Raw genomic sequence first — 18,116 nt, 5'->3', positions numbered from 1 at the left:
AGAAGGGTAAAAAGTCAATAATCGATAAATAAATCATGGATTGTACTGCTTCTAACTGGCTATTACATCAAGTTAGAAGCTTCTTCTGTGTTCTGCTATGGTGCGGTTAGTTTCTCCGCATACCGCAGCACGCGACTTAGCTTTGCAGACGATAAAAGTAACCGTTTCAGAGAGAAGAGCGTCCAATGTAACGATATGGCTTTAAGTCGATTCGATAATAAATGAAGAAAACGGACGGATTTATCAGTTTTTTCCTACATATGAACACTTTTCACATTCTCCCGTTCAACGCAGCTGCTAGTCCTCCTCTGGTGCAAAATCGTAAGGTCCTAGCTCATGTCCAAGGCACTAAAGAAGGGTAAAAAGTCAATAATCGATAAATAAATCTTGGATTGTACTGCTTCTAAATGGCTATTACATCAAGTTAGAAGCTTCTTCTGTGTTCTACTATGGTGCGGTTAGTTTCTCCGCATACCGCAGCACGCGACATAGCTTTGCAGACGATAAATGTAACCGATTCAGAGAGAAGAGCTGCCAATGCACGGATATGGCTTTAAGTCGATTCGATAATAAATGAAGAAAACGGACAGATTTCTCAGTTTTTTACTACATATGAACACTTTTCACATTCTCCCGTTCAACGCAGCTGCTAGTCCTCCTCTGGTGCAAAATCTTAAGGTCCTAGCTCATGTCCAAGGCACTAAAGAAGGGTAAAAAGTCAATAATCGATAAATAAATCTTGGATTGTACTGCTTCTAACTGGCTATTACATCAAGTTAGAAGCTTCTTCTGTGTTCTACTATGGTGCGGTTAGTTTCTCCGCACACCGCAGCACGCGACATAGCTTTGCAGACGATAAATGTAACCGTTTCAGAGAGAAGAGCGGCCAATGTAACGATCTGGCTTTAAGTCGATTCGATAATAAATGAAGAAAACGGACGGATTTCTCAAGTTTTTACTACATATGAACACTTTTCACATTCTCCCGTTCAACGCAGCTGCTAGTCCTCCTCTGGTGCAAAATCTTAAGGTCCTTGCTCATGTCCAAGGCACTAAAGAAGGGTAAAAAGTCAATAATCGATAAATAAATCATGGATTGTACTGCTTCTAACTGGCTATTACATCAAGTTAGAAGCTTCTTCTGTGTTCTACTATGGTGCGGTTAGTTTCTCCGCATACCGCAGCACGCGACATAGCTTTGCAGACGATAAATGTAACCGTTTCAGAGAGAAGAGCGGCCAATGTAACGATATGGCTTTAAGTCGATTCGATAATAAATGAAGAAAACGGACGGATTTCTCAGGTTTTTACTACATATGAACACTTTTCACATTCTCCTGTTCAACGCAGCTGCTAGTCCTCCTATGGTGCAAAATCCTAAGGTCCTAGCTCATGTCCAAGGCACTAAAGAAGGGTAAAAAGTCAATAATCGATGAATAAATCTTGGATTGTACTGCTTCTAACTGGCTATAACATCAACTTAGAAGCATCTTCTGTGTTCTACTATTTTGCTTTTAGTGTTTCTGCATACCGTAGCACGCGACATAGCTTTGCGGACGATAAATGTAACCGTTTCAGAGAGAAGAGCGGCCAATGTAACGATATGGCTTTAAGTCGATTCGATAATAAATGAAGAAAACGGACGGATTTCTCAGTTTTTTACTACATATGAACACTTTTCACATTCTCCCGTTCAACGCAGCTGCTAGTCCTCCTCTGGTACAACATCTTAAGGTCCCAGCTCATGTCCAAGGCACTAAAGAAGGGTAAAAAGTCAATAATCGATAAATAAATCTTGGATTCTACTGCTTCTAACTGGCTATTACATCAAGTTAGAAGCTTCTTCTGTGTTCTACTATGGTGCGGTTAGTTTCTCCGCATGCCGCAGCACGCGACATAGCTTTGGAGACGATAAATGTAACCGTCTCAGAGAGAAAAGCGGCCAATGTAACGATATGGCTTTAAGTCGATTCGATAATAAATGATGAAAACGGACGGATTTCTCAGGTTTTTACTACATATGAACACTTTTCACATTCTCCCGTTCAACGCAGCTGCTAGTCCTCCTCTGGTGCAAAATCTTAAGGTCCTAGCTCACGCCCAAGGCACTAAACAAGGGTAGAAAGTCAATAATCGATAACTAAATCTTGGATTTTACTGCTTCTAACTGGCTATTACATCAAGTTAGAAGCTTCTTCTGTGTTCTACCATGATGCGGTTAGTTTCACCGCATACCGCAGCACGCGACATAGCTTTGCAGACAATAAATGTAACCGTCTCAGAGAGAAGAGCGGCCAATGTAACGATATGGCTTTAAGTCGAATCGATAATAAATGAAGAAAACGGACGGATTTCTCAGTTTTTTACTACATATGAACACTTTTCACATTCTCCCGTTCAACGCAGCTGCTAGTCCTCCACTGGTGCAAAATCTTAAGGTCCTACCTCATGTCCAAGGCACTAAAGAGGGGAAAAAAATAATCGATAAATAAATCTTGGATTGTACTGCTTCTAACTGGCTATAACATCAACTTAGAAGCATCTTCTGTATTCTACTATTTTGCTTTTAGTGTCTCTGCAAACCGCAGCACGCGACATAGCTTTGCAGACGATAAATGTAACCGTTTCAGAGAGAAGAGCGGCCAATGTAACGATATGGCTTTAAGTCGATTCGATAATAAATGAAGAAAACGGACGGATTTCTCAGTTTTTTACTACATATGAACACTTTTCACATTCTCCCGTTCAACGCAGCTGCTAGTCCTCCTCTGGTGCAAAATCTTAAGGTCCTTGCTCATGTCCAAGGCACTAAAGAAGGGTAAAAAGTCAATAATCGATAAATAAATCATGGATTGTACTGCTTCTAACTGGCTATTACATCAAGTTAGAAGCTTCTTCTGTGTTCTGCTATGGTGCGGTTAGTTTCTCCGCATACCGCAGCACGCGACTTAGCTTTGCAGACGATAAAAGTAACCGTTTCAGAGAGAAGAGCGTCCAATGTAACGATATGGCTTTAAGTCGATTCGATAATAAATGAAGAAAACGGACGGATTTATCAGTTTTTTCCTACATATGAACACTTTTCACATTCTCCCGTTCAACGCAGCTGCTAGTCCTCCTCTGGTGCAAAATCGTAAGGTCCTAGCTCATGTCCAAGGCACTAAAGAAGGGTAAAAAGTCAATAATCGATAAATAAATCTTGGATTGTACTGCTTCTAAATGGCTATTACATCAAGTTAGAAGCTTCTTCTGTGTTCTACTATGGTGCGGTTAGTTTCTCCGCATACCGCAGCACGCGACATAGCTTTGCAGACGATAAATGTAACCGATTCAGAGAGAAGAGCGGCCAATGCACGGATATGGCTTTAAGTCGATTCGATAATAAATGAAGAAAACGGACAGATTTCTCAGTTTTTTCCTACATATGAACACTTTTCACATTCCCCCGTTCAACGCAGCTGCTAGTCCTCCTCTGGTGCAAAATCTTAAGGTCCTAGCTCATGTCCAAGGCACTAAAGAAGGGTAAAAAGTCAATAATCGATAAATAAATCTTGGATTGTACTGCTTCTAACTGGCTATTACATCAAGTTAGAAGCTTCTTCTGTGTTCTACTATGGTGCGGTTAGTTTCTCCGCACACCGCAGCACGCGACATAGCTTTGCAGACGATAAATGTAACCGTTTCAGAGAGAAGAGCGGCCAATGTAACGATCTGGCTTTAAGTCGATTCGATAATAAATGAAGAAAACGGTCGGATTTCTCAGGTTTTTACTACATATGAACACTTTTCACATTCTCCCGTTCAACGCAGCTGCTAGTCCTCCTCTGGTGCAAAATCTTAAGGTCCTAGCTCATGTCCAAGGCACTAAAGAAGGGTAAAAAGTCAATAATCGACAAATAAATCTTGGATTGTACTGCTTCTAACTGGCTATTACATCAAGTTAGAAGCTTCTTCTGTGTTCTACTATGGTGCGGTTAGTTTATCCGCATACCGCAGCACGCGACATAGCTTTGCAGACGATAAATGTATCCGTTTCAGAGAGAAGAACGGCCAATGTAACCATCTGGCTTTAAGTCGATTCGATAATAAATGAAGAAAACGAACGGATTTCTCAGGTTTTTACTACATATGAACACTTTTCACATTCTCCCGTTCAACGCAGCTGCTAGTCCTCCTGTGGTGCAAAATCTTAAGGTCCTAGCTCATGTCCAAGGCACTAAAGAAGGGTAAAAAGTCAATAATCGATAAATAAATATTGGATTGTACTGCTTCTAACTGGCTATAACATCAACTTAGAAGCATCTTCTGTGTTCTACTATTTTGCTTTTAGTGTCTCTGCATACCGCAGCATGCGACATAGCTTTGCAGACGATAAATGTAACCGTTTCAGAGAGAAGAGCGGCCAATGTAACGATATGGCTTTAAGTCGAATCGATAATAAATGAAGAAAACGGACGGATTTCTCAGTTTTTTACTACATATGAACACTTTTCACATTCTCCCGTTCAACGCAGCTGCTAGTCCTCCACTGGTGCAAAATCTTAAGGTCCTACCTCATGTCCAAGGCACTAAAGAGGGGAAAAAAATAATCGATAAATAAATCTTGGATTGTACTGCTTATAACTGGCTATTACATCAAGTTAGAAGCTTCTTCTGTGTTCTGCTATGGTGCGGTTAGTTTCTCCGCATACCGCAGCACGCGACTTAGCTTTGCAGACGATAAAAGTAACCGTTTCAGAGAGAAGAGCGTCCAATGTAACGATATGGCTTTAAGTCGATTCGATAATAAATGAAGAAAACGGACGGATTTATCAGTTTTTTCCTACATATGAACACTTTTCACATTCTCCCGTTCAACGCAGCTGCTAGTCCTCCTCTGGTGCAAAATCGTAAGGTCCTAGCTCATGTCCAAGGCACTAAAGAAGGGTAAAAAGTCAATAATCGATAAATAAATCTTGGATTGTACTGCTTCTAAATGGCTATTACATCAAGTTAGAAGCTTCTTCTGTGTTCTACTATGGTGCGGTTAGTTTCTCCGCATACCGCAGCACGCGACATAGCTTTGCAGACGATAAATGTAACCGATTCAGAGAGAAGAGCGGCCAATGCACGGATATGGCTTTAAGTCGATTCGATAATAAATGAAGAAAACGGACAGATTTCTCAGTTTTTTACTACATATGAACACTTTTCACATTCTCCCGTTCAACGCAGCTGCTAGTCCTCCTCTGGTGCAAAATCTTAAGGTCCTAGCTCATGTCCAAGGCACTAAAGAAGGGTAAAAAGTCAATAATCGATAAATAAATCTTGGATTGTACTGCTTCTAACTGGCTATTACATCAAGTTAGAAGCTTCTTCTGTGTTCTACTATGGTGCGGTTAGTTTCTCCGCACACCGCAGCACGCGACATAGCTTTGCAGACGATAAATGTAACCGTTTCAGAGAGAAGAGCGGCCAATGTAACGATCTGGCTTTAAGTCGATTCGATAATAAATGAAGAAAACGGACGGATTTCTCAGGTTTTTACTACATATGAACACTTTTCACATTCTCCCGTTCAACGCAGCTGCTAGTCCTCCTCTGGTGCAAAATCTTAAGGTCCTTGCTCATGTCCAAGGCACAAAAGAAGGGTAAAAAGTCAATAATCGATAAATAAATCATGGATTGTACTGCTTCTAACTGGCTATTACATCAAGTTAGAAGCTTCTTCTGTGTTCTACTATGGTGCGGTTAGTTTCTCCGCATACCGCAGCACGCGACATAGCTTTGCAGACGATAAATGTAACCGTTTCAGAGAGAAGAGCGGCCAATGTAACGATATGGCTTTAAGTCGATTCGATAATAAATGAAGAAAACGGACGGATTTCTCAGGTTTTTACTACATATGAACACTTTTCACATTCTCCTGTTCAACGCAGCTGCTAGTCCTCCTATGGTGCAAAATCCTAAGGTCCTAGCTCATGTCCAAGGCACTAAAGAAGGGTAAAAAGTCAATAATCGATGAATAAATCTTGGATTGTACTGCTTCTAACTGGCTATAACATCAACTTAGAAGCATCTTCTGTGTTCTACTATTTTGCTTTTAGTGTTTCTGCATACCGTAGCACGCGACATAGCTTTGCGGACGATAAATGTAACCGTTTCAGAGAGAAGAGCGGCCAATGTAACGATATGGCTTTAAGTCGATTCGATAATAAATGAAGAAAACGGACGGATTTCTCAGGTTTTTACTACATATGAACACTTTTCACATTCTCCCGTTCAACGCAGCTGCTAGTCCTCCTCTGGTACAACATCTTAAGGTCCCAGCTCATGTCCAAGGCACTAAAGAAGGGTAAAAAGTCAATAATCGATAAATAAATCTTGGATTCTACTGCTTCTAACTGGCTATTACATCAAGTTAGAAGCTTCTTCTGTGTTCTACTATGGTGCGGTTAGTTTCTCCGCATGCCGCAGCACGCGACATAGCTTTGGAGACGATAAATGTAACCGTCTCAGAGAGAAAAGCGGCCAATGTAACGATATGGCTTTAAGTCGATTCGATAATAAATGATGAAAACGGACGGATTTCTCAGGTTTTTACTACATATGAACACTTTTCACATTCTCCCGTTCAACGCAGCTGCTAGTCCTCCTCTGGTGCAAAATCTTAAGGTCCTAGCTCACGCCCAAGGCACTAAACAAGGGTAGAAAGTCAATAATCGATAACTAAATCTTGGATTTTACTGCTTCTAACTGGCTATTACATCAAGTTAGAAGCTTCTTCTGTGTTCTACCATGGTGCGGTTAGTTTCACCGCATACCGCAGCACGCGACATAGCTTTGCAGACAATAAATGTAACCGTCTCAGAGAGAAGAGCGGCCAATGTAACGATATGGCTTTAAGTCGAATCGATAATAAATGAAGAAAACGGACGGATTTCTCAGTTTTTTACTACATATGAACACTTTTCACATTCTCCCGTTCAACGCAGCTGCTAGTCCTCCACTGGTGCAAAATCTTAAGGTCCTACCTCATGTCCAAGGCACTAAAGAGGGGAAAAAAATAATCGATAAATAAATCTTGGATTGTACTGCTTCTAACTGGCTATAACATCAACTTAGAAGCATCTTCTGTATTCTACTATTTTGCTTTTAGTGTCTCTGCAAACCGCAGCACGCGACATAGCTTTGCAGACGATAAATGTAACCGTTTCAGAGAGAAGAGCGGCCAATGTAACGATATGGCTTTAAGTCGATTCGATAATAAATGAAGAAAACGGACGGATTTCTCAGTTTTTTACTACATATGAACACTTTTCACATTCTCCCGTTCAACGCAGCTGCTAGTCCTCCTCTGGTGCAAAATCTTAAGGTCCTTGCTCATGTCCAAGGCACTAAAGAAGGGTAAAAAGTCAATAATCGATAAATAAATCATGGATTGTACTGCTTCTAACTGGCTATTACATCAAGTTAGAAGCTTCTTCTGTGTTCTGCTATGGTGCGGTTAGTTTCTCCGCATACCGCAGCACGCGACTTAGCTTTGCAGACGATAAAAGTAACCGTTTCAGAGAGAAGAGCGTCCAATGTAACGATATGGCTTTAAGTCGATTCGATAATAAATGAAGAAAACGGACGGATTTATCAGTTTTTTCCTACATATGAACACTTTTCACATTCTCCCGTTCAACGCAGCTGCTAGTCCTCCTCTGGTACAAAATCTTAAGGTCCTTGCTCATGTCCAAGGCACTAAAGAAGGGTAAAAAGTCAATAATCGATAGATAAATCATGGATTGTACTGCTTCTAACTGGCTATTACATCAAGTTAGAAGCTTCTTCTGTGTTCTACTATGGTGCGGTTAGTTTCTCCGCATACCGCAGCACGCGACATAGCTTTGCAGACGATAAATGTAACCGTTTCAGAGAGAAGAGCGGCCAATGTAACGATATGGCTTTAAGTCGATTCGATAATAAATGAAGAAAACGGACGGATTTCTCAGGTTTTTACTACATATGAACACTTTTCACATTCTCCTGTTCAACGCAGCTGCTAGTCCTCCTATGGTGCAAAATCCTAAGGTCCTAGCTCATGTCCAAGGCACTAAAGAAGGGTAAAAAGTCAATAATCGATGAATAAATCTTGGATTGTACTGCTTCTAACTGGCTATAACATCAACTTAGAAGCATCTTCTGTGTTCTACTATTTTGCTTTTAGTGTTTCTGCATACCGTAGCACGCGACATAGCTTTGCGGACGATAAATGTAACCGTTTCAGAGAGAAGAGCGGCCAATGTAACGATATGGCTTTAAGTCGATTCGATAATAAATGAAGAAAACGGACGGATTTCTCAGTTTTTTACTACATATGAACACTTTTCACATTCTCCCGTTCAACGCAGCTGCTAGTCCTCCTCTGGTACAACATCTTAAGGTCCCAGCTCATGTCCAAGGCACTAAAGAAGGGTAAAAAGTCAATAATCGATAAATAAATCTTGGATTCTACTGCTTCTAACTGGCTATTACATCAAGTTAGAAGCTTCTTCTGTGTTCTACTATGGTGCGGTTAGTTTCTCCGCATGCCGCAGCACGCGACATAGCTTTGGAGACGATAAATGTAACCGTCTCAGAGAGAAAAGCGGCCAATGTAACGATATGGCTTTAAGTCGATTCGATAATAAATGATGAAAACGGACGGATTTCTCAGGTTTTTACTACATATGAACACTTTTCACATTCTCCCGTTCAACGCAGCTGCTAGTCCTCCTCTGGTGCAAAATCTTAAGGTCCTAGCTCAGGCCCAAGGCACTAAACAAGGGTAGAAAGTCAATAATCGATAACTAAATCTTGGCTTTTACTGCTTCTAACTGGCTATTACATCAAGTTAGAAGCTTCTTCTGTGTTCTACCATGGTGCGGTTAGTTTCACCGCATACCGCAGCACGCGACATAGCTTTGCAGACAATAAATGTAACCGTCTCAGAGAGAAGAGCGGCCAATGTAACGATATGGCTTTAAGTCGAATCGATAATAAATGAAGAAAACGGACGGATTTCTCAGTTTTTTACTACATATGAACACTTTTCACATTCTCCCGTTCAACGCAGCTGCTAGTCCTCCACTGGTGCAAAATCTTAAGGTCCTACCTCATGTCCAAGGCACTAAAGAGGGGAAAAAAATAATCGATAAATAAATCTTGGATTGTACTGCTTCTAACTGGCTATAACATCAACTTAGAAGCATCTTCTGTATTCTACTATTTTGCTTTTAGTGTCTCTGCAAACCGCAGCACGCGACATAGCTTTGCAGACGATAAATGTAACCGTTTCAGAGAGAAGAGCGGCCAATGTAACGATATGGCTTTAAGTCGATTCGATAATAAATGAAGAAAACGGACGGATTTCTCAGTTTTTTACTACATATGAACACTTTTCACATTCTCCCGTTCAACGCAGCTGCTAGTCCTCCTCTGGTGCAAAATCTTAAGGTCCTTGCTCATGTCCAAGGCACTAAAGAAGGGTAAAAAGTCAATAATCGATAAATAAATCATGGATTGTACTGCTTCTAACTGGCTATTACATCAAGTTAGAAGCTTCTTCTGTGTTCTGCTATGGTGCGGTTAGTTTCTCCGCATACCGCAGCACGCGACTTAGCTTTGCAGACGATAAAAGTAACCGTTTCAGAGAGAAGAGCGTCCAATGTAACGATCTGGCTTTAAGTCGATTCGATAATAAATGAAGAAAACGGACGGATTTATCAGTTTTTTCCTACATATGAACACTTTTCACATTCTCCCGTTCAACGCAGCTGCTAGTCCTCCTCTGGTGCAAAATCTTAAGGTCCTAGCTCATGTCCAAGGCACTAAAGAAGGGTAAAAAGTCAATAATCGATAAATAAATCTTGGATTGTACTGCTTCTAAATGGCTATTACATCAAGTTAGAAGCTTCTTCTGTGTTCTACTATGGTGCGGTTAGTTTCTCCGCATACCGCAGCACGCGACATAGCTTTGCAGACGATAAATGTAACCGATTCAGAGAGAAGAGCGGCCAATGCACGGATATGGCTTTAAGTCGATTCGATATTAAATGAAGAAAACGGACAGATTTCTCAGTTTTTTCCTACATATGAACACTTTTCACATTCTCCCGTTCAACGCAGCTGCTAGTCCTCCTCTGGTGCAAAATCTTAAGGTCCTAGCTCATGTCCAAGGCACTAAAGAAGGGTAAAAAGTCAATAATCGATAAATAAATCTTGGATTGTACTGCTTCTAACTGGCTATTACATCAAGTTAGAAGCTTCTTCTGTGTTCTACTATGGTGCGGTTAGTTTCTCCGCACACCGCAGCACGCGACATAGCTTTGCAGACGATAAATGTAACCGTTTCAGAGAGAAGAGCGGCCAATGTAACGATCTGGCTTTAAGTCGATTCGATAATAAATGAAGAAAACGGACGGATTTCTCAGGTTTTTACTACATATGAACACTTTTCACATTCTCCCGTTCAACGCAGCTGCTAGTCCTCCTCTGGTACAAAATCTTAAGGTCCTTGCTCATGTCCAAGGCACTAAAGAAGGGTAAAAAGTCAATAATCGATAAATAAATCATGGATTGTACTGCTTCTAACTGGCTATTACATCAAGTTAGAAGCTTCTTCTGTGTTCTACTATGGTGCGGTTAGTTTCTCCGCATACCGCAGCACGCGACATAGCTTTGCAGACGATAAATGTAACCGTTTCAGAGAGAAGAGCGGCCAATGTAACGATATGGCTTTAAGTCGATTCGATAATAAATGAAGAAAACGGACGGATTTCTCAGGTTTTTACTACATATGAACACTTTTCACATTCTCCTGTTCAACGCAGCTGCTAGTCCTCCTATGGTGCAAAATCCTAAGGTCCTAGCTCATGTCCAAGGCACTAAAGAAGGGTAAAAAGTCAATAATCGATGAATAAATCTTGGATTGTACTGCTTCTAACTGGCTATAACATCAACTTAGAAGCATCTTCTGTGTTCTACTATTTTGCTTTTAGTGTTTCTGCATACCGTAGCACGCGACATAGCTTTGCGGACGATAAATGTAACCGTTTCAGAGAGAAGAGCGGCCAATGTAACGATATGGCTTTAAGTCGATTCGATAATAAATGAAGAAAACGGACGGATTTCTCAGTTTTTTACTACATATGAACACTTTTCACATTCTCCCGTTCAACGCAGCTGCTAGTCCTCCTCTGGTACAACATCTTAAGGTCCCAGCTCATGTCCAAGGCACTAAAGAAGGGTAAAAAGTCAATAATCGATAAATAAATCTTGGATTCTACTGCTTCTAACTGGCTATTACATCAAGTTAGAAGCTTCTTCTGTGTTCTACTATGGTGCGGTTAGTTTCTCCGCATGCCGCAGCACGCGACATAGCTTTGGAGACGATAAATGTAACCGTCTCAGAGAGAAAAGCGGCCAATGTAACGATATGGCTTTAAGTCGATTCGATAATAAATGATGAAAACGGACGGATTTCTCAGGTTTTTACTACATATGAACACTTTTCACATTCTCCCGTTCAACGCAGCTGCTAGTCCTCCTCTGGTGCAAAATCTTAAGGTCCTAGCTCACGCCCAAGGCACTAAACAAGGGTAGAAAGTCAATAATCGATAACTAAATCTTGGATTTTACTGCTTCTAACTGGCTATTACATCAAGTTAGAAGCTTCTTCTGTGTTCTACCATGGTGCGGTTAGTTTCACCGCATACCGCAGCACGCGACATAGCTTTGCAGACGATAAATGTAGCCGTCTCAGAGAGAAGATCGGCCAATGTAACGATCTGGCTTTAAGTCGATTCGATAATAAATGAAGAAAACGGACGGATTTCTCAGGTTTTTACTACATATGAACACTTTTCACATTCTCCCGTTCAACGCAGCTGCTAGTCCTCCTGTGGTGCAAAATCTTAAGGTCCTAGCTCATGTCCAAGGCACTAAAGAAGGGTAAAAAGTCAATAATCGATAAATAAATCTTGGATTGTACTGCTTCTAACTGGCTATAACATCAACTTAGAAGCATCTTCTGAGTTCTACTATTTTGCTTTTAGTGTCTCTGCATACCGCAGCACGCGACATAGTTTTGCAGACGATAAATGTAACCGTTTCAGAGAGAAGAGCGGCCAATGTAACGATATGGCTTTAAGTCGATTCGATAATAAATGAAGAAAACGGACGGATTTCTCAATTTTTTACTACATATGAACACTTTTCACATTCTCCCGTTCAACGCAGCTTCTAGTCCTCCTCTGGTGCAAAATCTTAAGGTCCTACCTCATGACCAAGGCACTAAAGAGGGGAAAAAAATAATCGATAAATAAATCTTGGATTGTACTGCTTCTAACTGGCTATAACATTAACTTAGAAGCATCTTCTGTATTCTACTATTTTGCTTTTAGTGTCTCTGCAAACCGCAGCTCGCGACATAGCTTTGCAGACGATAAATGTAACCGTTTCAGAGAGAAGAGCGGCCAATGTAACGATATGGCTTTAAGTCGATTCGATAATAAATGAAGAAAACGGACGGATTTCTCAGTTTTTTACTACATATGAACACTTTTCACATTCTCCCGTTCAACGCAGCTGCTAGTCCTCCTCTGGTGCAAAATCTTAAGGTCCTTGCTCATGTCCAAGGCACTAAAGAAGGGTAAAAAGTCAATAATCGATAAATAAATCATGGATTGTACTGCTTCTAACTGGCTATTACATCAAGTTAGAAGCTTCTTCTGTGTTCTGCTATGGTGCGGTTAGTTTCTCCGCATACCGCAGCACGCGACTTAGCTTTGCAGACGATAAAAGTAACCGTTTCAGAGAGAAGAGCGTCCAATGTAACGATATGGCTTTAAGTCGATTCGATAATAAATGAAGAAAACGGACGGATTTATCAGTTTTTTCCTACATATGAACACTTTTCACATTCTCCCGTTCAACGCAGCTGCTAGTCCTCCTCTGGTGCAAAATCGTAAGGTCCTAGCTCAGGTCCAAGGCACTAAAGAAGGGTAAAAAGTCAATAATCGATAAATAAATCTTGGATTGTACTGCTTCTAAATGGCTATTACATCAAGTTAGAAGCTTCTTCTGTGTTCTACTATGGTGCGGTTAGTTTCTCCGCATACCGCAGCACGCGACATAGCTTTGCAGACGATAAATGTAACCGATTCAGAGAGAAGAGCGGCCAATGCACGGATATGGCTTTAAGTCGATTCGATAATAAATGAAGAAAACGGACAGATTTCTCAGTTTTTTACTACATATGAACACTTTTCACATTCTCCCGTTCAACGCAGCTGCTAGTCCTCCTCTGGTGCAAAATCTTAAGGTCCTAGCTCATGTCCAAGGCACTAAAGAAGGGTAAAAAGTCAATAATCGATAAATAAATCTTGGATTGTACTGCTTCTAACTGGCTATTACATCAAGTTAGAAGCTTCTTCTGTGTTCTACTATGGTGCGGTTAGTTTCTCCGCACACCGCAGCACGCGACATAGCTTTGCAGACGATAAATGTAACCGTTTCAGAGAGAAGAGCGGCCAATGTAACGATCTGGCTTTAAGTCGATTCGATAATAAATGAAGAAAACGGACGGATTTCTCAGGTTTTTACTACATATGAACACTTTTCACATTCTCCCGTTCAACGCAGCTGCTAGTCCTCCTCTGGTACAAAATCTTAAGGTCCTTGCTCATGTCCAAGGCACTAAAGAAGGGTAAAAAGTCAATAATCGATAAATAAATCATGGATTGTACTGCTTCTAACTGGCTATTACATCAAGTTAGAAGCTTCTTCTGTGTTCTACTATGGTGCGGTTAGTTTCTCCGCATACCGCAGCACGCGACATAGCTTTGCAGACGATAAATGTAACCGTTTCAGAGAGAAGAGCGGCCAATGTAACGATATGGCTTTAAGTCGATTCGATAATAAATGAAGAAAACGGACGGATTTCTCAGGTTTTTACTACATATGAACACTTTTCACATTCTCCTGTTCAACGCAGCTGCTAGTCCTCCTATGGTGCAAAATCCTAAGGTCCTAGCTCATGTCCAAGGCACTAAAGAAGGGTAAAAAGTCAATAATCGATGAATAAATCTTGGATTGTACTGCTTCTAACTGGCTATAACATCAACTTAGAAGCATCTTCTGTGTTCTACTATTTTGCTTTTAGTGTTTCTGCATACCGTAGCACGCGACATAGCTTTGCGGACGATAAATGTAACCGTTTCAGAGAGAAGAGCGGCCAATGTAACGATATGGCTTTAAGTCGATTCGATAATAAATGAAGAAAACGGACGGATTTCTCAGTTTTTTACTACATATGAACACTTTTCACATTCTCCCGTTCAACGCAGCTGCTAGTCCTCCTCTGGTACAACATCTTAAGGTCCCAGCTCATGTCCAAGGCACTAAAGAAGGGTAAAAAGTCAATAATCGATAAATAAATCTTGGATTCTACTGCTTCTAACTGGCTATTACATCAAGTTAGAAGCTTCTTCTGTGTTCTACTATGGTGCGGTTAGTTTCTCCGCATGCCGCAGCACGCGACATAGCTTTGGAGACGATAAATGTAACCGTCTCAGAGAGAAAAGCGGCCAATGTAACGATATGGCTTTAAGTCGATTCGATAATAAATGATGAAAACGGACGGATTTCTCAGGTTTTTACTACATATGAACACTTTTCACATTCTCCCGTTCAACGCAGCTGCTAGTCCTCCTCTGGTGCAAAATCTTAAGGTCCTAGCTCACGCCCAAGGCACTAAACAAGGGTAGAAAGTCAATAATCGATAACTAAATCTTGGATTTTACTGCTTCTAACTGGCTATTACATCAAGTTAGAAGCTTCTTCTGTGTTCTACCATGGTGCGGTTAGTTTCACCGCATACCGCAGCACGCGACATAGCTTTGCAGACGATAAATGTAGCCGTCTCAGAGAGAAGATCGGCCAATGTAACGATCTGGCTTTAAGTCGATTCGATAATAAATGAAGAAAACGGACGGATTTCTCAGGTTTTTACTACATATGAACACTTTTCACATTCTCCCGTTCAACGCAGCTGCTAGTCCTCCTGTGGTGCAAAATCTTAAGGTCCTAGCTCATGTCCAAGGCACTAAAGAAGGGTAAAAAGTCAATAATCGATAAATAAATCTTGGATTGTACTGCTTCTAACTGGCTATAACATCAACTTAGAAGCATCTTCTGAGTTCTACTATTTTGCTTTTAGTGTCTCTGCATACCGCAGCACGCGACATAGTTTTGCAGACGATAAATGTAACCGTTTCAGAGAGAAGAGCGGCCAATGTAACGATATGGCTTTAAGTCGATTCGATAATAAATGAAGAAAACGGACGGATTTCTCAATTTTTTACTACATATGAACACTTTTCACATTCTCCCGTTCAACGCAGCTTCTAGTCCTCCTCTGGTGCAAAATCTTAAGGTCCTACCTCATGACCAAGGCACTAAAGAGGGGAAAAAAATAATCGATAAATAAATCTTGGATTGTACTGCTTCTAACTGGCTATAACATTAACTTAGAAGCATCTTCTGTATTCTACTATTTTGCTTTTAGTGTCTCTGCAAACCGCAGCTCGCGACATAGCTTTGCAGACGATAAATGTAACCGTTTCAGAGAGAAGAGCGGCCAATGTAACGATATGGCTTTAAGTCGATTCGATAATAAATGAAGAAAACGGACGGATTTCTCAGTTTTTTACTACATATGAACACTTTTCACATTCTCCCGTTCAACGCAGCTGCTAGTCCTCCTCTGGTGCAAAATCTTAAGGTCCTTGCTCATGTCCAAGGCACTAAAGAAGGGTAAAAAGTCAATAATCGATAAATAAATCATGGATTGTACTGCTTCTAACTGGCTATTACATCAAGTTAGAAGCTTCTTCTGTGTTCTGCTATGGTGCGGTTAGTTTCTCCGCATACCGCAGCACGCGACTTAGCTTTGCAGACGATAAAAGTAACCGTTTCAGAGAGAAGAGCGTCCAATGTAACGATATGGCTTTAAGTCGATTCGATAATAAATGAAGAAAACGGACGGATTTATCAGTTTTTTCCTACATATGAACACTTTTCACATTCTCCCGTTCAACGCAGCTGCTAGTCCTCCTCTGGTGCAAAATCGTAAGGTCCTAGCTCAGGTCCAAGGCACTAAAGAAGGGTAAAAAGTCAATAATCGATAAATAAATCTTGGATTGTACTGCTTCTAAATGGCTATTACATCAAGTTAGAAGCTTCTTCTGTGTTCTACTATGGTGCGGTTAGTTTCTCCGCATACCGCAGCACGCGACATAGCTTTGCAGACGATAAATGTAACCGATTCAGAGAGAAGAGCGGCCAATGCACGGATATGGCTTTAAGTCGATTCGATAATAAATGAAGAAAACGGACAGATTTCTCAGTTTTTTACTACATATGAACACTTTTCACATTCTCCCGTTCAACGCAGCTGCTAGTCCTCCTCTGGTGCAAAATCTTAAGGTCCTAGCTCATGTCCAAGGCACTAAAGAAGGGTAAAAAGTCAATAATCGATAAATAAATCTTGGATTGTACTGCTTCTAACTGGCTATTACATCAAGTTAGAAGCTTCTTCTGTGTTCTACTATGGTGCGGTTAGTTTCTCCGCACACCGCAGCACGCGACATAGCTTTGCAGACGATAAATGTAACCGTTTCAGAGAGAAGAGCGGCCAATGTAACGATCTGGCTTTAAGTCGATTCGATAATAAATGAAGAAAACGGACGGATTTCTCAGGTTTTTACTACATATGAACACTTTTCACATTCTCCCGTTCAACGCAGCTGCTAGTCCTCCTCTGGTACAAAATCTTAAGGTCCTTGCTCATGTCCAAGGCACTAAAGAAGGGTAAAAAGTCAATAATCGATAAATAAATCATGGATTGTACTGCTTCTAACTGGCTATTACATCAAGTTAGAAGCTTCTTCTGTGTTCTACTATGGTGCGGTTAGTTTCTCCGCATACCGCAGCACGCGACATAGCTTTGCAGACGATAAATGTAACCGTTTCAGAGAGAAGAGCGGCCAATGTAACGATATGGCTTTAAGTCGATTCGATAATAAATGAAGAAAACGGACGGATTTCTCAGGTTTTTACTACATATGAACACTTTTCACATTCTCCTGTTCAACGCAGCTGCTAGTCCTCCTATGGTGCAAAATCCTAAGGTCCTAGCTCATGTCCAAGGCACTAAAGAAGGGTAAAAAGTCAATAATCGATGAATAAATCTTGGATTGTACTGCTTCTAACTGGCTATAACATCAACTTAGAAGCATCTTCTGTGTTCTACTATTTTGCTTTTAGTGTTTCTGCATACCGTAGCACGCGACATAGCTTTGCGGACGATAAATGTAACCGTTTCAGAGAGAAGAGCGGCCAATGTAACGATATGGCTTTAAGTCGATTCGATAATAAATGAAGAAAACGGACGGATTTCTCAGTTTTTTACTACATATGAACACTTTTCACATTCTCCCGTTCAACGCAGCTGCTAGTCCTCCTCTGGTACAACATCTTAAGGTCCCAGCTCATGTCCAAGGCACTAAAGAAGGGTAAAAAGTCAATAATCGATAAATAAATCTTGGATTCTACTGCTTCTAACTGGCTATTACATCAAGTTAGAAGCTTCTTCTGTGTTCTACTATGGTGCGGTTAGTTTCTCCGCATGCCGCAGCACGCGACATAGCTTTGGAGACGATAAATGTAACCGTCTCAGAGAGAAAAGCGGCCAATGTAACGATATGGCTTTAAGTCGATTCGATAATAAATGATGAAAACGGACGGATTTCTCAGGTTTTTACTACATATGAACACTTTTCACATTCTCCCGTTCAACGCAGCTGCTAGTCCTCCTCTGGTGCAAAATCTTAAGGTCCTAGCTCACGCCCAAGGCACTAAACAAGGGTAGAAAGTCAATAATCGATAACTAAATCTTGGATTTTACTGCTTCTAACTGGCTATTACATCAAGTTAGAAGCTTCTTCTGTGTTCTACCATGGTGCGGTTAGTTTCACCGCATACCGCAGCACGCGACATAGCTTTGCAGACAATAAATGTAACCGTCTCAGAGAGAAGAGCGGCCAATG

The sequence above is a fragment of the Schistocerca gregaria genome, unplaced genomic scaffold (genome assembly GCF_023897955.1).
Source record: "Schistocerca gregaria isolate iqSchGreg1 unplaced genomic scaffold, iqSchGreg1.2 ptg000317l, whole genome shotgun sequence".
NCBI classification, from domain to species: Eukaryota; Metazoa; Arthropoda; class Insecta; order Orthoptera; family Acrididae; genus Schistocerca; species Schistocerca gregaria.
The sequence above is the reverse complement of the archived record's forward strand: the minus strand, read 5'-3'. Positions refer to the sequence as shown.